General features: G+C 41.1%; 1 long non-coding RNA gene and 1 pseudogene across 1 annotated transcript; both read left to right on the top strand.

Moving 5' to 3' along the window:
- Positions 1-4,022: 4,022 nt before the first annotated feature.
- Positions 4,023-14,147, top strand: LOC140582308 (uncharacterized). Its single transcript, XR_011985239.1, has 3 exons — positions 4,023-4,353; positions 5,309-9,852; positions 13,271-14,147. It is a non-coding gene; the product is annotated as an uncharacterized lncRNA (long non-coding RNA).
- Positions 9,056-9,288, top strand: LOC140582548 (U2 spliceosomal RNA; annotated as a pseudogene).
- Positions 14,148-25,706: the final 11,559 nt, after the last annotated feature.

The raw sequence follows: 25,706 nt of genomic DNA on the forward strand, positions 1-25,706 counted from the left end.
GGTGGGGATGTTAGAAGACATTGAGGTTTTTTATTCTATGTACATCCAATCTTAGCCACCCACCCAAGATCACTCCATGGAGCACGAACCAACACACCCCACCAAGATCCGTTTTAGCTGTGGTAGCCAATATATTTGGGGATTTATGCACTTGTCCTATTCAACATCATAACAGTGAATTAAAAATCTACTACATCAAAGGCAGTACCATGTCATGCTATGCAAATATACATATACATACAGCTCAGGCTCTTTTCTGCAAATATAAGGCTACAAGGCCAAGTGTGGGTAATCAAAATGGCCTTACATTAACAAATACATCACCCCAAAAAGCATTACATGAGCAATCACAGCTATTCCATTTTTTTTTTATCTCAACAGAGAACATCTTGCAAGATCAGTATTTGGGAGAGTTTCCTTCATGACGGTGGGTGAAATATACCACAGCTGCAGAAAAGCCCAGTCTTGGCAGAATAGCCATATTAATGAGCTCTTGAGCAAAGACCTTTACTCCCAAAGGGACAGAAAACTGTATCAGGCCATGCTGGCAAAGACCCTTGTTTCAAACCTGGTATCACTTTGCGTTGAATGCTGAAAAGGGCCCTTTAAATACATTAGGTATGTTATTTGCTAAACTTGGGTTTACTTTACTCATAAAAAGTAATATCCCAATTTACCCAAACGAGTGAGTACAAATATTGATTTGAAATATTAATTAATGTTAATATTAAAATTTATTAATATTAATATTGAAATATTGATTTGAGTAAATCTTATAGGATAGTACTGTGACAGTGGGTAGACTATAGCTTTATTTATTTAAAATGTTTCTTAGAATTGGTATAAAGTCAACCCAAAAAAGTGAGTGCAAATTGTTACATCATTCAATCTGAGTAAATTCTACAGTTTATTTTTTTCCAGTTCATGTACAGAATTACAGTACATTACAGTATTTTATCAACAAGGTTCTCATAAATATTGCCCAGAAAGCGTTTTTTCTACAGTATTGTACTATTTTAAACAGTATGTTACTGTAATAATGTCACTGTTTATTACAGCAGGGGTGCAGATTGAACCCATGACCCTGGAGGCGTGAGGCTATAGTAGGAGCAACGGGCCACTATTCATACTGTGAGAAATGATGTATTTTTAATCATACATTGTAACTGATATGTCGTTACACTGCTTGTGTATGCTTTGCACCTTGCCTTTCTCCCTTACTTGTGTTTCTTGTTCTCCACACCTTGTGAGCTTCAACATGAATTGATTGATTGTTTTTTTTAATAAGGCCCCAGGTTAGTTAGGTCCAGTCTCCTGGAAAATCACTAGAATGTGTCCTTGCCTTTGGAAGCTAAGAGCGTCTTATTTTCAGGGAGAGCCCTGTAATATTTAGTTTAATAAATTATTTTTATTGATAAACCTTCATACTGATAATCCTCTTGTAGTGGTCCTAAAAGAAAACATGACTGAAGATATTATCCATTTTAGTAGACACATTTCACGATTCAGTAACCTGACTTGTCCAATAGATGGCAGTGTAGTACTTCGACTAAGACGTGCTATGGAAATTGCCGGTAAAAACGGAAAGCTGGTTTTCCATTTTAAACGTTTGTCTGACTGAAATGACCACATGTTGTACATATGTAATCGTACTATACATCTAACCTTCAGCGTTGTATTACCTACCTTAATTATCTGCAGCAATAAAATATGTACGCGTAATTGGACAGCTGCAAGTTAAGCAATCTGTCTGATTTTACATTGAAGTAGGCATGGACGCAGGAGAGACCTGTGAATAAGCTTAAAGTATACATAAAATATGATAAAATAATACATATTTTTAAACATTTAACTGGATAACGACAGCTTCACAGTACTTATATAACCCTGCACAATTTCGAATATCATCACAGCTCCCTGAAAATTAACAGCTATCATTATAGTACAAATAAGCAGTTATCCAGACATCCCGACTCTCCGGGAAGTTCCGGGAGTCTCCCACATATTGACAGCGACTCCCTGATACCCGCAAATTGAATAAAATATCCCGGAAAGAAGAGGAAGTAAACAAGAGCATGCACGCGAGACAGTAGTGTGTGCATCGCGCACTCGAGAGACGCGCGCGTACGACGGAATGAGCGAGAGAAAGAGAGAACGTGCATATATGTGTGGATCCCTGCGTGTGTGCCTGTAGCCCGTGCTAGACAGACAGCATCCTGATTGGTTTACTTAGCAAATTAAGCCATTCAGATTTCAATGTGGGCGGGCTTCTATTTAACTTCTCGAGGACCGAAGTTATCGGTTCAGTGGAGCATCATGACAGACGGAGAGTGCCCCAAAAAACGGAAGTATAAAACGCATTTCACTTCAGAAAGTGTATCCATGTTTAATAAGGATGAAAATAATGACAGTGTTGCGTGCTGTACTGTTAGCAACAGTGATTTCAGCATTGCTCATGACGGTTTAAACGACTGTAAAATGCATGTTGAGGTGAGTTTAACAAGTGTCATTTCATGTGCTGTATTATTCAGGTCTACACTAGTTAGATACTTGGTTAGTTGCCAATGCTGTCATGAAAGACTCCTTGAACACTTTTGTAACGTAGCAATGGAATATAATTAAGGAATTTGCATAAATGGTAAAATAATCTACTTATATTATTGTCAAAATAATACATAATATTGACCTTCGTAATTTAGTGCGCTGACTAGAGGAAATTAATGAAGAAATTAAACTGTGAAATCAAGTTTATTGGAGTTACATCTCACTCCTTGTCGGGCGGTTGGGGGCACCTCACAGAACTGAGTTTTTGCAGGTTGGGATGTCTGAATTATTCTACCTTAGGGAAGGGAGGGGGTCCTGGCTGTGAAAGTTGGGGGGCGGCGGCAGACGATCTCAGAGGCAAACTGCTGTCCACCCAAAAATGCAGGCCCCTCATGTAAGATCACATCCACCCAAATGTTCCAACCCCAGAGGCAAGCTGCTTTCAACTCAACCCCCTGACCCCAGAGGTAAGCTCACTTCCACCCAAAGACCCTGATCACAGAAGTAAGCTGACATTCACCCAAACCCCCAGCCCCCAGAAGGAAGCAGCCATCTATCTAAACGACCTACCCCCAGAGGTAAGTTGACATCCATCCAACTGCCTTGATCCTAGGCGAAAGCTGCCCCGGTACGTCTAGGTGGTGACACTCCATCCTACAGGGTTCACGTGATGCACTTTCCTGAAGCACACAGAGGACACTTCGGGTTTTAGGTAAGTGTGCTTTGTTTTTCTGTGTGTGTGTTTTATTTGGTATGGATTTTATTTAATGGCACGTAAAGATTTTATTGAGCACTGTTTTGGTTGATCACTGTAGCACTTATTCATCAATATTAACATTATTAACATTTATTAGCATTTTATTTGATCTGTTGTGCTGTTTATTGTGCGATTAACCTATTTCATTCCCAAGCTTACTGATTTTATGTGTTTTGGGAAGGTGTATGATGCCGTTTTAGCCCGACCCTTGTGCAGAGTAGGGCTGCACGATATTGGAAAAAAATTACATTGCGATATTTTTTTCCAAACGATATATATTGCGATATTGAGAGCCATCAATCCAGGCTAAAGTCAATAATTACCAATAATTACATATTAATAATTTCACTAATAAGCAAGCTTCATTACAAGTGACAAAAAGGTTACTTAATATTTTATTCCAAAATTCGAACATTTCTGTAAACACAAAAGCAGAACACATTTTTAAATAAAACAGCAGCTTTACACCAACCCCCCTGATTGATTTACAACAATATAACTTAAAATAAATATATTTTTTATAAAACAACTTATAAGCATTTTGGTTCACAATCTTTTAAGTCAACTTTTCTTAGCCAAAGTGCCAAAGTAAAACAGTGTTGGTGTTGGTCATCATAATCATGGCTAAATATATGAAATAAACAAAATGAAATAAAATTTTTATATATTTTGTATTAAATCTTCTAAACAGATTAGAGAACATATTCCTGTAAACAGAAAAGCTGAACACATTTAAACAGCAGCTTTGCAACACCAACCCCCCTGATTGGTTCATAACATAACTTAAATATATATTTTTTTATTTGCTTTGCTAACTCAAGGTTTTCAGCTAAGAATACAAGTCTATCAACTAGAGGTCGACCGATATATCGGGCCGATATTTAGCATTTTTTAATGTATCCGCATCGGCCGATATCCGAGTGCACTACGCCGATTTTCAGACAGGCACGTCTGCGGGCAGCCCAGTGTTATTGTTGCTGTGGAACACGTGACCCATGCTGCCTTGTGCAGGGCCACAGCCAGAAGTTTTGGAAGAGTCCTGGGATAAAACGGTAAGGCTTAAATTCTGATCTTTCAATGACCTGTTTATTTAAGTAGTTTGCTATGAAATGTTGCTTTAAAAGAAAACGCGAATTACGCTATTGGGAACTGGGGTAATGATAATGAGCCTTCAACCAACTGTAGCTTACAGGTAACATTAAGGATCATTGATTCTAATAGAGTTCGTTTTGTGCGCTTATTGGTGGGCTCACAGACGTTTTTTAATCGTTAAAAATCATTTTAGTTGTTAACATTTTAATTATTACCATATCTGCCCGATGTTATCAGTTACGTTTTTTTTCTTGTGTCGGAGAGTTTCACTCTGTGAGTGTGTGGGGCGGAGCAGGCAGCTCTCAAATACTGCAGCGTGTGTGAGAGTTGCGTTACTCTGCCCTGATCACAGACAGCGCCGTCCTCGGGAGACACAGAGCTGCTAAGAACAATGCATGGCGGAGAAAAGTGTTTGTTCGAAAGCCTGGTTACCATTTACTTGAGCTGATGCTGACAATGGTCCTTCTGTGCAACTTTTTTTCATTTGAGACCGGAGATTCAAACAATTTGTCAGACGTCTAGATAAAAAGTGCATGACTTTGCGCAGTTAGTTTCCTCATTAAACATGTCTGTCCTTTATACGGGCTTATACGTAGACAACGTCACAATCACTAGGGGCTTATGTTGTCCTTGCATACAAGGCTGTGCAATACGACAGTTATTTTATTTTATTTTCCGGGATCACTAGATTCTGATTGTGAATTTGGCTTTAAGCTATCTGTCTGCTAACAACAGAAACAACATGTTAGTGTACACTACTCATCATACCATGATGCACTTAGTGTTTTTTTTTTCTTCAAAATGTATTAGAGTGTAATTGTTTTAATGTGCATGGAATACTGGAATTGTAGAATGAATTGAAGATGAAGGTACTATAATAAAAATTCTAACCTTGCATTTATTCTTCTGTTTTAGTAATTGCTGTCTGATGGCTGAACAAAAATCTAATCCTGTATGGCAGCATTTCACAAAGCCAACACCAGGAAAAGCCAGGTGCAATATCTGCAGCAGACTGGTGAGCTTGGGAGCTGAAGAATGAGTTTGCTGCTAAAGAGATTCTGATGCTGCTATCTTTATTGTTTATAAGTTTAAGTTGTTTATAAGTTGTATTGTGTTTTTGTTATTTAAGTTTATATTTAAATTTACACAAGTCAGTATTCAGTAAATGCTAAGTTGAGAAATTTTGTGTATCGTTTGTTATTATTAATGTGATATTTTATCATGCAAATAGAGGGGAAAACGTCCAATTTTCGGCCAAAAAATATCGGCAGCATATAATGGCCATCGGCTGACCCTGACTCCTAAATATCGGCATCGGCTATTGAAAAACCCATATCGGTCGACCTCTACTATCAACCTTTGCAGGCTTGAGACAGGTTCGTTGGCAAGTGACGATGTTGCCACTAGTACTGAAAAGTCTCTCTGACGGCGAGCTTGTCGCAGGAATACACAGGTTTTTGCGGGCAAGTCTGGCGAGATGAGGAAAGCTTAGTTTGTGTACTTTCCACCATGCAAGTGGATCCTCCTCTTTGTCTATTGGAGGTGTTAGCAGGTAAGTGTTTAGCTCTGCTTCCAAAGCATCCTTTAGGGTCAGAGAGGAATCACCCTTTGCTTCAGTTTCTCTCTGTTTAAAGAAGCTTCCCAATGACTTCTTTGCTTTCTTTGCCTGGGGTGCACTGGTAACGTTGGGCTCCACGTCAGTGCTGCAGCTTGATTTCTCCTGGCATTCCATCATCTGTGATACCACTCTGGCCTTAACTTGGGTCTTCTTGTCTGCACTGATGAAGTCTATCTTGAACCGGGGGTCCAAAAAATATGCCATATCTAGCAGCTTCTGAGTATCATCATCTTCGTATTTCTCATTGAGGTAGTCCAGCATCTTCATCTTTATGTTCTTGGTCAGGTCTGTGTCTTCCTCTCGCATTTCCAGTAGTGAAGTGTTGAAGAGCTGAAGAACTGGCTTTACAAAGGAGACACTGACGTATTCATCGCCTGAAAGTGCATCGGTGAAATCCAGCATTGGGCCCAGTGACTTGCTTACAGACTCCAGCACATCTATATCTTGCCAGGTTGGAATTAGATGCCGCAGCTTCTTGTCTGCAGACAGGACCTGAGTTAAAGCCTGCTGCTGCTCTAATATCCTGCTGATCATCATCTGTCTGGAACCCCATCTTGTTTGGCATTCTGAGATGAGACAATGTGATGGTAGATTGAGTTCCTTCTGGACTTTTGCCAGGGCATCGCTGGCCTTCCAGCTGTGAGAGAAGTGGCTCACCAGCTTCTTGCAGACTCCTGTAGCACGATCATTGCGGCCATCCTTTTTCACTGCATTTTCTAAGCGGAGAAAACAAACAAAACATTGCGAACTTTAATTATTGAAGCACACTGTTTTATTTCAAACAATAAATGAAGAGCTCTTTTCCAAAACGCGATAAACGGCAATAATAATTTCCTTGTTTAAAATGTACTGCAAGATGCAGTTTCTTTCCAAACCCCAATAAGCACCGAACTTAATTTTAGCCTAGTGAACGTTCTCGCAATCCAACGTGGCTGCGCTCCTAACAGATGTTTGTTCATTAGGCTATAATTCCTCAAAATAAGTAAAAAAATCTTATTCTTTCTCTCTCTCTCTCTCTAAGTTTTCGGTGCTGATGCAGGACGCGTTCATGTAAACGGCACCTAAAAGCTGTCACAAAGAACCAGCAAAAGTAATGATTAGGAATATGTAAAATATTGCAATGAGACATTTTAATTGTTTATTAATAACTGCGAACATGAAAAATAAAAGACAAAAGACTTTTAAAAAAAGACAACCATCAATTTTTGGGAAAAATGGATGGATTTATAGCGTTTTGAAAAGAAAAAAAAATTACTTTGAATTTTTCAACAACAATATAGTTGTTTGATTTAATAATCATTATTCAACATGTTCAGACTAAGCAAAAAACATTTTAACAGGATAAATTGAATATTCACAAAATGTGTGGGTCTAGGTAAAACAATTAATTTCCCTGAAAACTATTGAAATGGAGTTATCGCATTTTGGAAAAGAGCTCCTCAAATGTGCTCATAAAACTATTTTTTGTTTAAAATTAAATGTTTAGTGTCTGTATTTTTTCTTACGTTTTAAAGCTCTACGTACACACATGCAACAAATTCATTTTACAAGTTTTGTCAGGTTCAGGACAGGTTATTAAGTAAAACAGCTGAGTAAAAATGTATTTTTATTTTGGATAAAGATCATGGTCATTACTCACCAACTGCAAGATGCAGTCTGTGGCCGAAGCACTGTAGCCTGGTCCACTTGTTCAGATCGGCAGCTTTCACCATGTTCGCTGCATTATCTGTTGTTATTCAGACTTGACATGTCTCATCTAAGCCCCAAGCGGACACCGCTTCTCTCAGGGCCTCTGCGACATTCTCGGCTGTATGACTTTCCGGGAAAAATGCCGTCTGCAAACAGCGACTTTTTAGCTCGAAGTCCTCTGCGATGAAATGGACCGTCAGACTCATGTAGGGCTCCGTTGTCCTGCTGGACCACAAGTCTGTTGTAGTTGCATAGTATTCCACGTGCGACAGTTCTGCTTCAATCTTAGATTTGCATTTTTCATACAGCTCTTTTATCGCAACTTGGGAAAAATATGTGCGGGATGGTATAACATACAAAGCGTTCGGATCATTTTCTTAAATCCCTCTTTGGCGACGGTATTTAATGGCAACATATCTTTAGCGATATGAAACGTTATTGCGTCTGTTATTTCTTTCTGTCATTGAGAGCCTTTCTGGTAAGGTGTCACACTGGCAAAGGCATCACAAACATTTGTTTGTTTTGGTTGACATCCAGATTTGGCTTTGTATTCGTTGTAAAGAGCTTTGTGGTGCCGTTTTAAGTGATCAGACAAATTGGTGGTGTTTCCATGTTTTGTGGCCACAACTTTATGACACTCCATGCAAAGTACCTCTTTTTGGTCAACATCCTCCTTTTTGTAGCCGAAATAGTCCCAAATAGATGATTTCGACTTTCTTTTTGGTACGAAATAATTTTTTTGCGGCGGATCCTCTTCGTCGCGCATTTTTAGCAGTGAATGTTGGCTGTGAGCGGTGAGCAGCGACACAGCGAACCAATCACTGTGCAGGCACGCGGAACGTGCATGTCACCCCAGCAACAAGCCATACAACAAACTCGTGTTTACTGTGTGCTACCGTTCTCTTAATACACAATGGGCTTCTACCCTTCACATCGTATGTTCCGGCGATGTGACTATCGCTCACGCGCACATCGCGATGTCGATGTCAAAACAGAATATCGTTCAGCCCTAGTGCAGAGCTTGGAAGTCTGCGGATGTGTTCCTTTTTAACCCTCTGGAGTCTTGGGGTAGGGGACACACTTTCACTAACTGGGGCATGCTCACACATTTCATTCAATATCATAAACTTAATTCCTGGCAAATAAATTATTTCTTATATATTTGGTTTGGTAACAAACTCATCTTAATCTTAGTGTACTTTAGATTTATGTGAAGTTTGTAATTTGACATTCAAAGTATAGACATTGCAAAATGCACTTTGGAACACTCTGTGGGTGTTTGTTTAATATTATCTTTGAAAGTCTTATTGTACTGTGTTGGCATGATTTGCATAGTGTGGGAATGTTTCAGCCTTATAGATTGTGATTATGTGTTAATGTAAGTAGTACAAGCATAATATTTATTATTCATGTATTTGAGCTGATTTACATTTTGTTTTGGTATGAAAAGGTTATTTTGATACGTCCCCCATGGAGGGGACCACATATTAAACGGATTTTTGGAACAGGGAGCCGGAAGTGGGGCTTGCCCCGTCTGCTACAGGCATCGACCCGGTATTGCAGTGCTTCCGGGAACGGTGCACCTCTACTGCCCCCTGTTGTTGAAAGGCAGAACTGACTGACTGAATGGGTGACTAATAGACTGAGTGCCTCTGGATGGCCAACTAATTAGCCGCATGTGGTGCGAGGGAGGGGCCCTGTCCGTGCGCGGCCCCAATTTCCCGCCTTTTTTCTTTTTTTTAAAGTAAGGTGACACGCTGTCGTTTGTGCGGTGGGCAGCTGTGCTGAGGTAAGGCATGACTTCATCTTTGCCTTTTGAATTTTCCCTCATGTTTGTTTAAATGATTGCTGTTTTTTGAGAGGACAGGAGGACAGGGAGGACGCCGGTGACTGCGACGCCCCTGGGCATTCTACTCTGCGGGGGGGCGTCACGGAGGCCCGGCTAACGGCGACCCGCTAAGCGGCAGCCCCATATCGACTCGGGTCTCTCTTCGGTTTCTTCTCTTTTCTGGATTGGAAAAGACAAGAGCAAAAGTGGAAGAGTTGACGAAATGGCGTCGGATGGCGTAGCTTATAGCGGTGGGGCGTAAAGACCTTGCATTCCAGAGCATCCCTGCGCATATGAGAGTCTGCTCCATACATCTCCGTTCAGGTAAGTCAAGTTCCGGTGTGATCACTAGACTCCATTCCTGTGTTTGTCCCTAAAGAGAACAGCCAGGATAGGAAATGCTGGAAACCCATCCCGACTGGAGTCCATCCCTTCCCGGTGACACAGTAACCCAAAAGTGTTTGTGAGTGTGGTTTATGTCAGATTAGGAGAGCTGAAATGAACCTTTTGTTGGATGATAGTCGGCGACCAAAACAAGAGCTAGATCACAGAAAAGTGTTTCAAAAGCGACAGCGTCAAAGTGAAATGCAACGCTGGATGGAAGTTTTCTAGTACTGATGAAGGATGTAGAATCGGAATCCAGATATGTTTCCATACAAGGAATTTGCCTTGGTGGTGCTTTTACATGACATTACAAAGAACATAAGAACATAAGAAATTTACAAACGAGAGGAGGCCATTCGGCCCATCAAGCTCGTTTGGGGAGAACTTAACTAATAGCTCAGAGTTGTTAAAATTTTATCTAGCTCTGATTTAAAGGAACCCAGGGTTTTAGCTTCCGCTACACTAGCAGGAAGACTATTCCATACTCTAACTACACGCTGTGTAAAGAAGTGCTTCCTCAAATTTTTCTCCCGCTAATTTCCACTTATGGCCACGAGTTCTAGTATTTAGACTAATATTGAAATAGTCATTTGGCTGAAGAGCATCCAGACCCGTTAGAATCTTATAGACCTGAATCATATCCCCCCTTAGTCTCCTTTGCTCAAGGCTAAACAGATTGAGTTCCGCTAACCTCTCCTCATAAGACATTCCTCTAAGACCAGGAATCATTCTCGTAGCTCTTCGTTGCACCTTTTCTAAGGCAGCAATGTCCTTCTTGAGGTATGGTGACCTAACCTGCACACAGTATTCTAGGTGGTGTCTTACCAAGGAATTATATGAGTGTATCATCACCTCCCTTGACTTAAACTCCACACACCTAGAGATATAACCCAACATTCTGTTGGCCTTTTTTATTGCTTCCCCACACTGGCGAGAGTTACCCACATTTAGCAAAGACATATGCAGAAAGGTAATAAACAATAGACTGGCAATTGGGTAATATGATAATTATATGATAATTAAGTTTATTAATGGTAGTAATGATGGTATTATGATATTTATATATGTGTGTGTACATAGTAATCATTGTAGTATGAATATAAACTATATAAATGGTATAATAATTTAAAGGGCTCTTAAATGGTGCCATTATTAAGTAGCAGCCAAGTCAACTATATGTGCAAGAGTGCAATATGTATACAGAATTTGCAGTATGTGTGCATAATGTGCAAAAGTGCAGAATATAATCATAGAGGAAGTTTATCAGTTGTTCACTGGTTATGCTGGTGGATATTTCACTGCAGCTGACGATTAATTGAACGTCCATTCAGAGACTGGTTTGGTTAATGAGAGAGACTACCTGAGGGGAGAAGCTCTTGGGGGTCTTGGTTCTGATTGCCATGAGTCTTCTCATGGAGGGTAAGGCTTGAAAGATGTGGTGAGCAGGGTGAGATGGGTCCTCAAAGATTTTGTATGCCCGTTTCCTGGTTCTGGTGATGTAAAGTGTCTGGAGGGTAAGCAGGTTACTGCCGATTATTCGCTCTGCTGAGTGGATGATGTGTTGCAGTCTGGCCTTGTCTCGTTCAGTGGCTGATCCAAACCAGGCTGTGATGGAGGAGGTGACGATGGACTCAATGATTGTAGCGTAAAACTGGGCCATCGTGGTTATAACATGTTATTTTGGATCAGGCACGGACAGTTGTGAGAGTTCATTCCGCATTAGCTCCGATAGAATAGTATTAAATGCAAAGCTAAAGTCCACAAACAGAATCCTAACATATGTCTCAGGGCACTCCAAAAGTCGGAGTAAGAAATGGAGTCCAGTGTTAACTGCATCGTCCACAGGTCTGTTGGTTCTGTAGGCAGACTGTAGCCTGGGGTCAAGCGATAGGTCTGTGATGGTTTTAAGGTATGACAGCACAAGTCTCTCAAAAGCCTTCATTACCACCGATGTGAGAGCCACCAGTCTGTAGTCACTGACTGGTTCAGTGACTGGTTGAAAATATCTGTGAAGACAGGTGACTATTGATCTGCACAGTGCTTCAGAGTGGCTGGGGAGACAGAGTCTGAACCAGGAGCTTTCCTTGTATTCTGGCTACTGAAGATCTTGTTTACATCTCTGTCGTTGATTCTCCTGGGGAGGTGGCTGGACGTGGGGGGGGTGAGCTGGGTATAGTGTGGGCGAGGTGTGAAGGTACCCAGGTGTGAAGAAGGCCATTGAAAAGGTGAGGGCTGTATGATGCGCGAATGTGGCTTTTCAAACCCGCAGTAGAATTTGAACAGGTTTTTGTCACCACTCCTGTAAGCTTCATCTTTTGTTTTAGGAAGCTGCCTGAGTTCAGTTGTAAACCATGGTTCGTCGTTATTATAGCTGACAACAGACTATTTGGGAATGCGAGAGTCCTCGCAGAAGCTTATGTGCCATGTTACAGTGTCCGTGTATTCATCCACGCTGTTAGTAGCAGTTTTGAAAACATTCCAGTCTGTCGAGTCAAAGCATGATTTTAATTGCTCTACTGCTCCACATGTTCAGTGTTTCACTCTAGTAACAACAGGTTTAGCAGTTTTCAGATTTTGTCTGTATGCTGGAATTAGATGAATTGTTGCATGGTCAGAGTTTCCTAGTGCAGCACCAGTCATTTTCTGTCATTAAAATGTGACGTCTTTTCAGTTAGCTATTTATTTATTTTGGCTTTTTCTTATTATTATGTGTTCATTGTAATTGATTAATAAAATTATTTATTTTCATTATTATTTCTTTTACTTATCTTTGAAATGTGATTTTGACATTTTAATTTGATTGTATCCTTGTCTTTGTAAAGCACTTTGAATTGCCTTGTGCCCGAATTGTGCTATATAAATAAACATGCTTAAAATCTTTGATGATGACAATGTGCCCAGCCGGCTGTGAACTGTTCTTCGCTTTCTCCATCTTTGCATTTCTTGCATTGTGAAGATCTGCGAGCTGTTTAATTTTAGTGACCACTCCTTTTCAGGATTATGTAGTATATGTTTAACATTACTTCAAAGTGTGGAAGGGAAATTTAAAGTGATGGTAGGCCAGGGTTGGGAGGCATTGTGGGATTGTTCTTGTGTCTCAGGTTTTGTTGTTTTGGGGATGGTGCCGTGTGTCCTTGCCTCACAGCCACCTGCACGGAACCAGCTTTGCAGGCCACAGATCTTGGAGAACTGGGCTAAAGGGAACATCGCCGGGGGGAGAAAGGGGACCTGCAGGAAGCCTTGAAATGTAGCTGCTATACTATGCTAGACGCAGTTTGTTGTATGGTAGCATTTGAACACACAAGCAAGTTATGTACCCATAAGGGTTGTATATGTTTACGCTGAAGTCTTTATTTAGGTATGTTGGAGCACGGCGTCTCCACCGGGTCCGTGGATGAGAAGAGATTCACAGCTGACACGGGGAGAAGTTGCAAATCACCGGTTTATTGTCTGACAGATTGCAATCCGGGAGCGGCCGTCTGACATACATTCAGCATGTACAGGAGGAGGCTCTGCCATATGTATCAGCTGTATCCCTTTTAAAGCCCTTTGGGCATCTCCCCCCCTTTCTCGGTACCTTCCGTGTACGTGACAACCATATGTGTGATTCTAGCCGGCTCGTACTGTTCTTGGCCTTCTGGAAGGCTAAAAGATAAGTAGGGGCCGCTGATGTTCTCTGTCGCCCCCCTATCTGTTCCGATTAGGTAGCCTTGACTTGCCGGCGCGCCAGTCAGTTCTTGTTTTGATTAGTTACAGCCTTATAGAATCATTCCCTTTATTTTATTAATTATTCCCTCAATTAATATAGGGTTGGGGTTTCCCTTACTGATAACATTGTGAGCCATGCCAGCCATGGACACCGAAGGGGGGGTTGCACCTTTTTGCTGGGTTGGGAGTGGAATTTCCCTAATGTTTAGGGTTTTTGCCCTCCTTCCTAGGCTGGATAGACAGGATTATGTGTGGGACTCATAGGAGGCCTAGGCCTAACGAGGATTGGAAACTGAACATCCTTGAAGTAGACCAATAGAGGTGGCGTATTATGTTTGTTGTATGTTCGAAACCTGGTTTGCAGATGTTTGGTAACCAATCAGGACTTAGAAGTCCATATAGGGGAATTCGTCTTATAGTATATTAACCTGCTGATTTCTGGGTGCGGGGTGCATTGCGCATTGTCCCCGAGTGTGGTTGGAACACTACGCTGGATTGCTGAATAAAGAAGAAAATTTTGCTCATTACATGCGAGGCCTGGAGTTTGATTCAAGTGTGACAGAGTGAGAGTGATTATAGAGGATTATAGAGTCATAGTTGTTTGGGTTAATTCTGAGTACCACAAAAGTTTACAAGCCCTATTTTGGCAAGAGCTAATCCTAATCATTTTCATCCTTGCCGTTTAAATCACTCATGAATAGATGTGTTTGTGAGAAATTGATCTGTTTTAAGCATTTTCAATTTAAATAAATACTGCAATACTACTACGAGATATCTAACAACATACGATGCAACATTCAACAGGGGGTAGTGAAGTGATTCATGGCTGATCAAAGTGCCAATTCAATGTGGGGCAGTGATTAGCATGTGGAGAATGCTGCAGCAGTATTACAAAATCATAAGAACATAAGAAATTTACAAACGAGAGGAGGCCATTCGGCCCATCAAGCTCGTTTGGGGAGAACTTAGCTAATAGCTCAGAGTTGTTAAAATCTTATCTAGCTCTGATTTAAAGGAACCCATGGTTTTAGCTTCCACTACAATAGCAGGAAGACTATTCCATATTCTGACTACACGCTGTGTAAAGAAGTGCTTCCTCAAATTTGTTTTAAAATGTTCTCCCGCTAATTTCCACTTATGGCCACGAGTTCTAGTATTTAGACTAATATTGAAATAGTCATTTGGCTGAACAGCATCCAGACCCATTAGAATCTTATAGACCTGAATCATATCCCCCCTTAGTCTCCTTTGCTCAAGACTGAACAGATTCAGTTCCGCTAACCTCTCCTCGTAAGACATTCCTCTAAGACCAGGAATCATTCTCGTAGCTCTTCGTTGCACCTTTTCTAAGGCAGTAATGTCCTTCTTGAGGTATGGTGACCAAACCTGCACACAGTATTCTAGGTGGGGGTAGTGATAAAAATATATTATTTATTAATAAGTATATATAATCAGTACACAAAGTATAAGTATATAAATATAAGCATATAAAGTATACACTCACCTAAAGGATTATTAGGAACACCTGTTCAATTTCTCATTAATGCAATTATCTAATCAACCAATCACATGGCAGTTGTTTCAATGCATTTAGGGGTGTGGTCCTGGTCAAGACAATCTCCTGAACTCCAAACTGAATGTCAGAATGGGAAAGAAAGGTGATTTAATCAATTTTGAGCGTGGCATGGTTGTTGGTGCCAGACGGGCCGGTCTGAGTATTTCACAATCTGCTCATTTCACAATCTGCTCAGTTACTGGGATTTTCACGCACAACCATTTCTAGGGTTTACAAAGAATGGTGTGAAAAGGGAAAAACATCCAGTATGCGGCAGTCCCGTGGGCGAAAATGCCTTGTTGATGCTAGAGGTCAGAGGAGAATGGGCCGACTGATTCAAGCTGATAGAAGAGCAACTTTGACTGAAATAACCACTCGTTACAACCGAGGAATGCAGCAAAGCATTTGTGAAGCCACAACACGCACAACCTTGAGGCGGATGGGCTACAACAGCAGAAGACCCCACTGGGTACCACTCATCTCCACTACAAATAGGAAAAGAGGCTACAATTTGCACAAGCTCACCAAAATTGGACAGTTGAAGACTGGAAAAATGTTGCCTGGTCTGATGAGTCTCGATTTCTGTTGAGACATTCAAATGGTAGAGTAAACAGAATGAGAACATGGATCCATCATGCCTTGTTACCACTGTGCCGGCTGGTGGTGGTGGTGTAATGGTGTGGGGGATGTTTTCTTGGTACACTTTAGGCCCCTTAGTGCCAATTGGGCATCGTTTAAATGCCACGGCCTACCTGAGCATTGTTTCTGACCATGTCCATCCCTTTATGACCACCATGTACCCATCCTCTGATGGCTACTTCCAGCAGGATAATGCACCATGTCACAAAGCTCGAATCATTTCAAATTGGTTTCTTGAACATGACAATGAGTTCACTGTACTTAAATGGCCCCCACAGTCACCAGATCTCAACCCAATAGAGCATCTTTGGGATGTGGTGGAACGGGAGCTTCGTGCCCTGGATGTGCATCCCACAAAACTCCATCAACTGCAAGATGCTATCCTATCAATATGGGCCAACATTTCTAAAGAATGCTTTCGGCACCTTGTTGAATCAATGCCACGTAGAATTAAGGCAGTTCTGAAGGCGAAAGGGGGTCAAACACCGTATTAGTATGGTGTTCCTAATAATCCTTTAGGTGAGTGTATAAGTACATAAAGTATAAGTATATAAAGTTTAAGTATATAAAGTATATAAGTCTTAAGTATAAAAATGATATAAGTATAAAAAGTTTAAGGGCTCAGAGGACCGCTTCTCCTACTCATCAGAGTGGATCTGGTGCCTGAACTTCTTTTTCAGAGCCTTTGATTTTTTTATTTTTTTTTCTCTTTTCCCTTTCCTTTTTTCTTTCTTTTTTAAATTCCCCACCACCACCCCCCCTCTTCGGAGGACAACTTTATTTTACACTAAATTCAAGAGCAAAGAGTGTGGCTGCTCCGAACTCACCTGTCCCGTGGAGGAAAGGAAAAAAAAAAAAAAAAACGGGGGATACAGAAACAACAATCGTAACGAGAACAGACATTAATCACCATGGGGAGAGAAAAGAAAAAAAAAAAAAGGAAACAGAGGTACACAGGAAAAATAAAACTAATAATGTAGGTGGGACGGAGAAAATGAAGTGTAGGGGAATACAGAATACAAACAACCATAAGAAAAATAACACTCATTACAAGGACATCAAACAACAAACATTATAACATCAGTAATAATAATTATAATTAATAATGTGACAAATAGGTATTATATATATATATATATATATATATATATATATATTTATGTAGCATACACACACTTGATCCTACCCTTATACATGTATATTTCAATTCCTATGTCTATAACACACGCTAAAAAGTAACAATAATAATGATACTGATCGCTCAACCATTCTTATATGTATGTGTAAGTGTAGGTGTGAACTGATTTGTCATTGGATGTGCTGGCATATGATGCCGTCGGGGGAAGCGACAGCACCCCACCCCCCCACAAGGCCGAAGGCGAAGGCAGGAGAAACCAGGCAACCGAGGCCACCCTGCCGCCCCCCCAGCACAAGGGCCCACGGCCATGTGCCCCGGAGATAACCACCCGCCCAACCCAGGAAGCAGCCCGCGAGGGACTAAAGGGGCGCCAACCCCCGTACAGGGAGGCCCGCAGAGGGAGGACGGGCGGCGAGCCCCCCCGCCCAGCCCAAACCGAACCCCCCAATCCGCCTAGAAGGCCCCCAGTGTCCCAAGATCCCCCGGATTGCCCGCCAGGGCCCCACCACGGCGCAGCAGAGCCAAGCACCACCCGGCCCGCGGCCCAAGAGAGGAGGCCGCCCACACCCGCCAGAGCCTTTGATAAGATGGAAGTAATGTCCTCTTGAGGCCATGGGCGTCCCCTGTGTCAGCCCCTCCTTGGCACTGGCGTCCCACCTGGCGATCTCAGCACCGGGTGCAGTTTAATGCGGGGCAGCTCCGCCAGGACATCCACCATGTTGGGGCCTTTGGTGGGTCCTGCGCCACTTCCCTGACGATGACTCTGCTTGGGGCCCTGGATACTAGCAGGTGGAGGAGGACGAGGTGGCGGTGGAGGATGAGGAGGAGGAGGAGGGGGCGGGAAACAGCTTGGAGCTGAAGTGGGGACTACAAAAGGAGTCCCAGTGGTCTCCGAACTACTCCGGGATATATATGGGTCAGTCAGGGCACCAGCAAGCATGGAGATCTCGGACCGGAACCTTGTCTTCGAGGGCTGCAATCTTTTTCCAAACTGCCGCCCACTCGGACCCTGCCTCTGCTGCAACAGCAGCATGCTGGAGATCCCCGTGTCCACTGGGGAGGTGGATGCCGTTGCAACACTTGAGGATTTCTTCACAAAGCGCTGGGAAAGAAAAAATCTCCAGTTGCAAAAAACTTGTTACATTGCGCAGTTCAACGCAGAGGGAGCGACTCTGTGAAACAAGCGATCTTCCTTGGCCGAAAAAATACTGAATTCGGAACGGAATCAAATCCAAAAAAAACAGTCTGCACACAAAGTACAGAGAGTTAGATGTCTTACTTAAACATCACACAAAATTATATTTTTTTCCATCATCCATTAACATACAGCGCAATCTCAGATTCACATTAGGCCATACACAGATTTCCTGAATAACATTAATATACACATATACATGTATATACTTATATATGCACATTATAAACATTTCAACCTGCAATGGTACTAACAGGGTGGCTAAACTGAATAACACCATATCACAGTCAACGTATTCCGATCAATTAGCAAGTAGCCTTATAGGTAGCTTTAGCATTTTACATACAACTACAAAAAATGATACATTAGTAAAGAAAATAATCAACCACACAATCAGCAAAGGTTCACATTCATATCCTGACTGTTTTTCCTTCACACTAATGATCCCTATATCTATATTTTCAAACAGGTAAATTGACCTACCAGGATATCCAAAAGAGAGCACTTGCACCAAAATCTTTCTATCCACTAATTGCTGCAATTGTATGCTTAGGCCAAAAAAAATAAACAGTGCTCTAAACATTGACATCTACACAAATATATATATATGTATATATACGTTTATTTCCCTAAGTTGCCGTTGACTCTTCTTTCCGCTCTCTTTACCCGCCTTCCTCAGTCTAGAAAAACCCACCGGAAAAAAAACTCCCACCCTACCTTTCGGCACTCAGGAACGTCTTAAAGAGACAGCTGCCCACTTTGGTATACACACACTTATTGTAAGGTTCATGTCTCCCTCTTTACAAATTACGCTCTATAATAGCTTCAAAGCCTTATGGTAGCTTTATAGACCTGGCTACATTTGGTTTTGTTATTATTATTATTGGTATTAGTATTATTATTTTAAGAATGAAGCTAAATAATATAGCTAATATATCACATATGGGTTAAAATGCAGAGGACGCATTTCGTCGTTGTGTGATGTGCCAAGAATGGCACTTGATCACAAAGTTCAAATACTTTTTTACTTGCCAACATTCATAAGCAACGTTATTTTTCAGTACAGTTGAACTTTTTTTTGGGGGGGACTTTTTTATTTGAAGGACTTACTTCAAATATTGACAATAATAACAAAAATAAAGTACAAAAAAAACTGCTAAACAATAGCAAGTGCTTAAAGTGCATAAATAACAAGTGCTCAAAGTGCTAAAGAACTGAACTGCTAAACTGAAGATTAGAAGTGAAATCAAGGCCATTATCACTTATTTTTTCTTTTTTTCTGGGTTGTAAGCAAAGTCCTGCAAACTCTTTCTTTTTAAGACATTTGGATCAGAAGATGGAGCTGGTACAGTGGAGGAGGATGAGGCTTTGGCTGGTCCAGATGATGAGGATGAGGCTTTGGCTGGTCCAGAGGGAGGGAGAAAGAGTTTGGCTAGTCCAGAAGAGTCTGGTCCAGAAGATAAGGATGAGGCTTTGGCTGGTCCAGAGGATGAAGATGATGCTTTGGCTGGTCCTGAGGATGAAGATGAGGCTTTGGCTGGTCCAGAGGATGAAGATGAGGCTTTAGCTGGTCCAGAGGGAGAGAGAAAGAGTTTGGCTGGTCCATTGGAAGTTGAAAATGGTCTGAATGGTCCAGAGGAGGAGGCTGAGGGTCTGGCTGGTCCAGAGGAGGTTGAAAAAGGTCTGGATGGTCCAGTGGAGGTTGGTGAGGGTCTGGATGGTCCAGTGGAGGTTGGTGAGGGTCTGGCTGGTCCAGAGGAGGTTGAAAAAGGTCTGGATGGTCCAGTGGACGAGGATGAGTGTTTGACTCGTCTAGAGGAGGCTTTGGCTGATCCAGCGATATTCCTGGCCTGCCGTATGAGTTTGTTTGCCATCTGTGATGGCCGAATCCTTGCTGCCTCATTCACCCTTTTCTTCTTTTGTGCCTGTTGTGCCTCTTTCTTTTTCTGCAGATGTTTTTGATATGTTTGATACGATGACAGGCAAGACCACCTTAATGGCTGGTCTATTGTCATTGTCGATGCTGTCCACTCCCTTGCTTTAATCGTGGATTTTACAATTGCAAGGCTCTCATAAGTTTCCACATTCATGGAGCATCTGTCTGCTTCAAGAATATCACCCATGAGATTAAATGATCCCTCAACCAGGGGGCCTGTGAAAATGCTAAGTAGTGCTTTGACCAGCTGACCCAGAATGGGAAATCTCACACCTCTCTCTGGATTTTTCATGGATACAACTCTGCTCCACCAATCTACATCAACTCGGCCTTCTTCTTCAATGTAGTTCTGGGCACACGTTACCAGGTCCACCTCTATTTGGTACGCCCGTATCTCTTCCTCCACCTGACCAATCTCTTCTGGTGCGACCACATTAGGCAAGGCCTCTCCTAATGTGATAAAAGCCCCACAGATGGAGTCATCTTGAATCAGAGAGGGAGTGAGTGCAGAAAGTGAGGTGATTATCTTGTTGTCCAGAGGAAGGTCTTTGAGAAGGAACTCTGATGACTTCATGTACCCTTCTCTGAGAGAGTTGTAAATGTTTCTCACCCATATCAGCCTCTCCACACGGGCCTTGTTTAGTGCAGAGTAGCAGTATCTTCCAACAGACAACCTTTTGTCTTAAAGTTGCAAATCTTTACTCCGGACATCAACCTTGATGATATCCTTTGCACTCAGTGGGATGGCTTCCAGCTTCATAAATTTGCTGAGGAGCTCTCGAACTAGGGCCACCATCTCCACGTGCAGCAAGTGCGCCATTGGTTTTTCATGTTGCATTTTTTTCAAAAATCCCTGAAATGTTGAAAGTATGCCTGCAAACATTAAAAAAAAAAAAATTTATTTGACATTTTCACATGCGTAAAAAAAACCCAACAAGAAAACAGAATTAAAGACAAGTTGCATACAGTTCAAATAAATAGCAGTGCGTTTTAAAAAAGTGAATAAAGTATAAATACTTTTAATAGCTTTTATTTCCATATATCAGATGTAATGGAAAAATTACTCCAAATCAAATTATTAACGAATTTGACCAGGTCTGCAGTTTTTTTTACTGGAAGCAAAGGAAATGGAATATGAATCTGTTCCCAAAAAAAAATAAAAAAATTGCAATGTTGAGATTTTTCAAACACTTGACATAAACTTAACACATTTTTCAAGATTTAACTTAACTTTAAATTACTGAAGTAATATTTTGGTGCATAATCATTGTTTTTGTCAGATGTTAATCAGATCATAATCAGATGTTATCATCAGTTAAATCTTTAAAATGTTTTAAGTGTATGTGAATGTTTGTGGCTGAAGAGAAAAGAAAAAATTCACAACACTGCTATATTTTTTTCTTAAGATAAATATTCCTTCTCTTCATTTCCTGTAAAAAAAAATGCACACTTAATAAAGTATTTTACATTTTTTGCCTTGGAATTGAATGTCTAATCTTTCCATTACATTTGAAATATGGAAATAACATACTGATTAAAAATAATTTCACTTTATTCACTTTTTTTTAACAATAAACTGCTGTTTATTTGAACACTTCTATATAACTCTGCATAACTTCTAAAGCTGGTTATGATTGCTGTAGTAGAGACCTGGCTGTTCCCTTTGTAAAAAACAACAACTGTTATTAACTTTCATTACATTTAGCCTAAAGTTTTTGCCTACACAAGTTAGCCTGCTACAAGATACCTCTGAACATGTCGACCATGACTTTGAATCGGTCAAACTCTGTAAAGAGCACAGAGATTCGTGCCTTCCGGTCAAGGTTGGCTTGTGTTCCCATTCGGGATGTTGTGGCTTGTTCTTGTTGAAGAATTTCTACTCTGGTCTTTTCCTCAACTGTTAGTGCATATCTCGTCAGCAATTCATTAAGAAGCCTTCTGTATCACACAAACACACACACACACACCACTGTGGCTATTTTCATTGCTTATTCCTACATAAAACCTAACAACACTCTAAACTAGCACATCACTCTACATGCAATATAATACAATAAAAATGGTTAACTGCAGAGACAGCACATTAAAAAATACTTAATTTATACTACAAAATGATTAGCATTACCTGTATTTGTGTTCTTCATTTGGATTCCCTTCCCTACCCTGTTGCAAGTCTCGACTTTAGTGTTGTGAGATGTGGTGACTATGTGCTTATTGCTGAGGTGTTTTTTTTCTGTTCCTATATTGTACTTCCTACTGGAGTACAGTCTGGGGGCTGTTTTTTTTATTCACCTCCACTCTCCTCACGTAATCTGTTTCTCTGAGTTTTCCTACAGTCCCCTGTCTTCCTGACCTGTCTGCCCCCCTATAATGTTTGTGTATGTATGGTCGGGTTGATGGCCTGCTTTTCGCTGGTACTTGTGACTAGTGACATGGTGAATTGCAACAGCAATAAAGGGAATCAATCAATCAATCAATCAATCCAGCACATAGTAATAATGCACCACCAGTACATCCATGAGTTCATTCAGCCTGGTGCACACCTCCAGCATCTGAAGAAATCTGTTGCTAATAGGTCTTATCAAGCTCTTGGAAGGAAGATGGAGCAGACTCTGAAAGTCTGAGAAAATCTCCTTCTGTTTTGGTGACTTCTCAATATCATAATAGACATCGGAGCAGAAATTTTCCACTTCTGTGCTGAACGGACTCATGAGGGCCTTGGCAGCATTGGAAACCATGTGCACGGTGTCTCCAGATACATCAAGGAGGTATGGGTTCGCCTTCCTTGCTTGAGTTTCAAGGCCAGACTTTTTTCCTCTCATGACTGCACAGTTGTCAAGGAGGATGCTGGTAACTTGTCTCCACTCAAGACCATAAGTCTGCATGACATCTTTAAGTTCCAGCATAAGGTTTGGGGCATTTGCAATGTTGACTTTTCTGCTTGCCAGATGTTGTGTTATTACTCTGTTGCTTTCATTATCAAAAAAGCGAACAAGCACATTGAGTGTTTTATCCATATTCAAGGTTGTTGCTTCATCAACATTGAGTGAGAACATGCATTTTTTTAGCTTCTCAGACAAACATTTTCTGAACTGTAATGCAATTCCATGAGTGTTCATGTAACTCGCATGTTGATTTGAAACCGACAGGCTAGTTAACGCTTTTTTGTCTTCTGCCAGTTTTTTACACAGGGTGACCAGTGGATGCGAAATTCTGAATGCCAAATCATGTTCTGCTATAAATGTGCACAAACGTATTTTTAAATCGCAGACACGGTCAGTCATAGACAACGGTGTGTCAGCTGTAACAGTTGCTCCCGGCAACGTCGTGGTAAGTTTGAGTGCACGGGCAGCGGCTCTATGACCGGAGTCTAAATCATGACAAGCAAGCACTTTCTTACAGCTGCTGGCATACAGTAGCTTCCTCCAGCAAATCGTGCAGAAACAAGCCCGGGGCTCTCTCAGTTTCTTGCACCAACTGCCAAAAGGCTCGCCATTTCTACTTTCTTCAATCCACACCCAGCACCATTTATTTTTGAGTCCTTTATCTATTGCTAGGACATCATCCCCAGGCTTCATAAACTTGCGCTCCATTTTTTTTTCTCCGACAACGCTAACGTGACATTGACGTATGGGTGTCAATCATACCGTGTTGCAAGGACCCGCCCTTCTCTGCTTCTGATAGGCTTGTAACGTTAGTTAAAGCTGCGTTCCTCTCATATGATTGGTAGGTGAAATAAATTGGCTCGAAAATATTAAACCGCATGCGCAGGCTCTAAAATATTATTATTTTTTTCCCTCACGGCCGCACGCCGGAGATCCGGCACGGTGCCGGAATACTTTAAGCCCTGCACTAAGGATCTGGTCTCAGTTTCGTAAACATTATGGCCTAGCCTCCATGTCTGTTTACGCCCCTGTCATGGCCAACCTGCTATTTCCAGCTTCTCTATTAGATAATGCATTCAGACAATGGTTTAAAAATGGAGCGTTGAATATTAAGATGTTATATAAGGATGGCGTCTTCATGTCATTTGATCAGGTTAGACAGGAGTTTGCTCTGCCAGCAAATCACTTTTTCAGATACCTACAAGTTAGACATTTCACACAGAATAACGTCAGTCATTTTCCTTCACTACCTCAGACATCATTTCTTGATTCAATCATAGAAAGTCAGCCAGAGCTTAGGGGAACCGTCTCAAAGCTGTAGACAAATATATTTGACATGGAAGGTTCTTCACTGACAATAGTAAAAGAAGGATATGGGTACAACTATTAATGATGGTCAATGGTCTAACATACTTCAAAGAATCCACTCCTCCTCTATTTGTGCGAGGCACTGCCTCATTCAGTTCAAGATTGTACATAGACTTCACATGTCTGGGGTTAAGTTATCCAAGATTTACCCGGGGGTTAATCCTATTTGTGACAGATGTAGACAAGCACCTGCTACTCTCTTTCACACTTTTTGGTCATGTCCAAGTATGACTGCATTCTGGTCTTCAATATTTGAGGTGTATTCTGTGATTTCGGGGGTAACCTTTGACCTTTGTCCTTTTATCGGACTTTTTGGCGTACCATTGAATGATCTCCCATTACGAAAGACACAATTAAATTGTATAGCCTACTCCTCCCTTTTGGCTCGGCGACTCATTCTTTTAAATTGGAAAAATGAGAAACCCCCCCTCCTTTGTTAGATGGATATGTGATGTCATGTTTTTCCTTAAGATTGAAAAGATTAGATATGCATTGCATGGATCAGTGGGAAAGTTTGATATGGTATGACATCCTTTTATTTCTCATATAGAACAGCTGACAATGCACCTTGACTCTCGATAATGTGTGATGTGTACAAAGTAACTGAGTGACTACTTTTTTTTTTTTTTTTTGTCTTGTGGTGTTATGCTTATTTGTCTTAATGCTTGTACCTGTGGGGGGTTTTTGTATGTCTGAAAAAACCAATAAAAAATACATTGACAAAAAAAAGAAACAATTGCATAACATAGGATACCATAAAATCAAGATAGGATAGGTTAAAAGAAGAAGTTTAAGATAAGATTGTATAAGATAAAGGATAAGATTAAGATAATGATAAGTAGAGATAAGGTTAAGATAACATTATATAACATAACATAGGATACGATAAAATTAGGATAGCTTACGATAAGCATAAAATAATATATAATAAGGATAGGATAGGTTGTATAACATTAGATAACATAGGATATGATAAAATTAGGATGATTGTAAAAATCGAACACGAGAAATTGTGAAATTTACGTGACGTCCCCTTGTCCGCATCTGAAAACGAACACGGAAAAGTGAAGCATCAATTGGCCTTAAGTGTCACGCCAGATGCGTTAGTTGGCAACCCTGTTAAGCCCCCTAGACCCCATCCATGAAAGAATCATGATGGCCATTGAAAGGATGCAGGCAGACACTGGAAACAGTATTGAACACCTGGTCCAGACCATTCAAAAAAATCCCCCTGGCCCGGCGTCCATGGAGAACATGTGTTTTGAGAAGCCCTGCAGGACAGTGCAAGAGCTTGAGGGATTCAAATTGCAGTTGGAGGGCCCAGAACAAAAACAAAAGATGGAATGTTGATATGCTATATTGCTGTTTAA

Source organism: Paramormyrops kingsleyae, chromosome 24 (assembly GCF_048594095.1).
Source record: "Paramormyrops kingsleyae isolate MSU_618 chromosome 24, PKINGS_0.4, whole genome shotgun sequence".
Taxonomy (NCBI): domain Eukaryota; kingdom Metazoa; phylum Chordata; class Actinopteri; order Osteoglossiformes; family Mormyridae; genus Paramormyrops; species Paramormyrops kingsleyae.